At 39.2% G+C, this 4,069-nt stretch overlaps 1 pseudogene; it reads right to left on the reverse strand.

The window, feature by feature from the left end:
• Window positions 1-3,130: 3,130 nt before the first annotated feature.
• Window positions 3,131-3,854, reverse strand: LOC129497783 (phosducin-like protein 3; annotated as a pseudogene).
• Window positions 3,855-4,069: the final 215 nt, after the last annotated feature.

The raw sequence follows: 4,069 nt of genomic DNA on the forward strand, positions 1-4,069 counted from the left end.
GAGATTTAGGACTCACTTTTATTTCTTCTAGCACCAGCATTTAATTGCAGACTTAACAGGGGCTCAGGCCTATAAAAGATTCACCTTGTTTCTCTGAATGTATACATTATTTACCATACAGTCTATAAAATATTTACCCATTTCTCAGCCGGCTGCACCCTGCTCAGTCTTAACTACCTCATTGCTGTTCAAAGCTGATCAAATAGGCGGCTGGCACCTCTCCAGAAATGGACCAAGCAAGCAGCTGGAAGGGGACCATATTTTATGCATTTGTCAGAGCACATAGCAATCAAGGGTGTTGAAAGCCTTTCTGAAAGTACTAGGGAGGGGTGTGGGTCCTTAATCCCTTCCCACCTCCACCCACCCACTCTAAAACATGACTGCCGTTACCAGACCCAGTACACTCATCCATTCAGGATACACTTACAGAGCACCGATTGTGTCCTATTTGTCTTGGGGAGATAGATGGGAATAACGCATATTCCTATGCCCTTGGTGGAGAAAAAAAAAACCCAATTATAAGGAGTTATAAGGAGAAGAGTTCCATGCAGTTGGAGTGTATAAAACACATGGCCTTATAAGCCAGTTTGGGATTGAAATTCTGTCTTTGTCCATCATTTACAAGTATATAACCCTGGGCAAGTTCCCTAAACTCTTGTGGCCTCAGTTTCCCCAGGACATTATAGTTGTCCCAGTTTTCATGCAGCTACTGAGCCCATGGAGCCTAGCTCTTGGAAAGCACCCAATAAAGTTTAGAGATGAGCAGGAAGAGGAGGAAAATTCTCAGGACATTTCTAAGCGGTAAATACGCTACGATTTTCTTTTTACAGATGAAACACTGGAATTTAGAAAATTAAGTACTATGCCAAAATCCACTCATAAGTGAAAAAGCTAGGATTCAAGCCCATATCTGCCTAATTCCAAAGATTCTACTTATAATTGCTGTTCACACACCCATAGATACACATGGCCCTATACACATATATATGAAAATGTGGCATAACCATAGTGTGTACCGCAGTTTCAGTGATACTCCTAGCCAACCCTCAGTGAGATTAGATATCCCTGTTATTTGCCCTTGCAGCATCTCTTTCATAGCAGCAGTTGTGCTTGTAAGAATTTATCAATATGGTCATTGCCTCTGAGTCCTTCCTTAAGCAATAAGCAGACAAGGGCTGTGTTCATTATGTGTTCACAGTGTCTGGGGGAATGAATGTTTTACATGCACTGTCATTCCTCCCTTGCAACAATGTGAGGAAGTAAGTAATATTTTTCTTTCCATCTTATTGCTAGTGAACCTGGAGCTCAAAGAAATGAAATAACTCATCTAAGAACACACAACTAAAAAATGGGACAATTAAGATTTATTAACCTAGTTTAGTTTAATTCTGAAGCTCATGCCCCTTCCATTGAGTTAGGCTCTCTCCTTGAGAAGGGAGGAAGCCAGAGGACAAGGGTAGAGGAATAAACTTCTGTGTATGAAGGACCACTGTGACAGTGATTATGCTGAGACTCTTTGTCAACATGGTCTCTTTTCCTTTTCATGATAAATTTGTGTTCAAAACAACATTTTTGCTAAAACAAGTTTATTGCAAACTCAGTTGCAAGTCTTGCCTAGAATAAGTTGGCAAGGAGGAAAGGAGGCTGGCAGTGAGCATGAAGTGAAGATTGGAAACAGACAAGGCTACAAAGCCTTTCAATGCAGCTCTTCACTCCAATACTTCATGTCCAAACAATAAGGCCAGCTCAGGTGGGGCTCAAGCAAATGCCAATGTCGATAGCTCAGTCCAGGCTGAGGGAGAGAAGTCAAATGTTTGACTTTACTGTTTTGACTCTGACTTTTGCCATATTATCTCCTTGCTCTACTAATGCTCCTTTGCTTTAAAAAAGAAAACACAGCTCTTTCAATCTAAATTACATTCACATTAATGGGTCAAAGATTTGTTTTCTGGAGCAAATTTTATTGAGGCAGCTTGTATTTTTTATTGCATTCTTAGGTAGCACAATTCATTATTTATGATTTTTCCCCTTTAAATTTTATTAGAATCAAATATTTCTTTGCAAATTCTAAAATGAATATTTTATTAATCAATCATTTTTTCCATGACAAACCAAATTGATTATAGCTTTCTTTTTTCCCATATTTTTTATTGAAGTTTGATTTGCCAACATAGTACTATAACACCCAGTGCTTATCCCATCAATTGCCCCCCTCAGTGCCCATCACCCAGTCACCCCAACCCCCCACCTACCTCCCTTTCCACTACCCCATGTTCACTTCCCAGAGTTAGGAGTCTCTCATATTTTGTCACCCTCTCTGAGTTTTCCCACTCATTTTCCCTCCTTTCCCCTATAATCCCTTTCACTATTTATTATATTCCCTAGATGAGTGAAACCATATAATGTTTGTCCTTCTCCGATTGACTTACTTCACTTAGCATAATACCCTCCAGTTCCAACCATGTTGAAGCAAATGGTGGATATTCCTCCTTTCTTATAGCTGAATAATATTCCATTGTATATATAGACCACATCTTTTCCATCTATTCTTCTGTTGGTGGATACTGAAGCTCCTTCCACAGTTTGGCTATTGTGGACATTGCTGCTATAAACATTAGGGTGCAGGTGTCCTGGCTTTTCACTGCATCTGTATCTTTGGGGTAAATACTCAGTAGTGCAATTGCTGGGTGGTAGGGTAGCTTTATTTTTAACTCTTTGAGGAACCTCCACAAAGTTTTCCAGAGTGGCTGCACCAGTTCACATTCCCGCCAACAGTTCAAGAGGGTTCCCCTTTCTCCACATCCTCTCCAACATTTGTTGTTTCCTGTCTTGTTAATTTTCACCATTCTCACTGATTATAGCTTTCTGCCACTGCTGGTTTTCTTTTTGTTGTTGTTGTTGTTGTTTGGTTATTAATTTATTTACTTATGGAAAGGTTATTAATTTAAAAAGAGAGTTCTAAGAAATGTAACACGATTCTCAGCAACGATAATTTCTGAGATCTATGAGATTTGAAACATAATTGTAAAAAAATTAAAAGCCAAAAAGAATTTCTACTTTTTCCTTTTTAAAAAAAATCCAGATGATTTGTCACATCAAGGAAGTCTGGCACATTACCAAGGCCACAGTCTTAGTCATCCTCAAAATCACTGTCCCTTCTTGTGGGAATGGAGCATCGCACTGAGGATAGCAAAGTGTCTTCAATTGGTTTCTTAGGGTTTTCATCCAAGTCTGTCTTGATTGCTTCAGACTCTGACAGTTTCCACTCCAACTCATCTATTGTCAGATTCATGCCACTGAACACCAAAGGTCCAATAAATTGAGCCTTGATATCACCTTCAAGGTAAACAAATATTGTAGGCAGATTCCTATCAGGATAATTGGGTATGCAGGTTGTTGAAATGGCTTTGATAAATTTGACATCAGAAAACTTCCTGGCAATTCCACTGAAGTGTTGATTTATGAGGGCACAGAGGGGAATCCCTTATTTGTAAAGGTGCAAGATAACCCACAAACCCTCACCGGCTTTGGTAAATTCTTGAACATAATCTTTTCCCGAGATCTCCAAAACTTCTCCAAATTTATTCTTCAGTAAAGTTGTTTTCCACTCAGCCAGCCTTGGCTGCCTGTACATTTCAATAGCACGTTCATCTTCTTCATTAAATTTGTCTTCATTATCCTCCAGCTCTTCCAAAGTCATATCTTCATACGTTTTCACAACTGACTGCTGAAGGACTCACTGTTCTTCTTCTGCCTCCTTTTCCAAATCTTTCAGATTTTCCTTTGAGGGCAAGATGCCCTTTTTGCGTAAGATGTCATTCCACTCAGTGTCTGCATTAGGGTCCTGCATCCTGCCTAAAGTTGGTCAAACCAGGCGGAAGCCACGTCCCCCTGGTTTTCTTTTATAAACATTACTTCCATAAAATTCAGCTTTAAAATCTGTTCTAATTTAAGAAGAATTGACATTTCTATTCGTTTTTAGTCACTATCACATTATACTATCTTTGGTTTTCTCCATTATCAACTCTGTTTTGTGCCGAATATTTCTACCTGTAGCGTTCATAAAGAA

This window comes from Nyctereutes procyonoides, unplaced genomic scaffold (genome assembly GCF_905146905.1).
Source record: "Nyctereutes procyonoides isolate TBG_1078 unplaced genomic scaffold, NYPRO_anot_genome, whole genome shotgun sequence".
NCBI classification, from domain to species: Eukaryota; Metazoa; Chordata; class Mammalia; order Carnivora; family Canidae; genus Nyctereutes; species Nyctereutes procyonoides.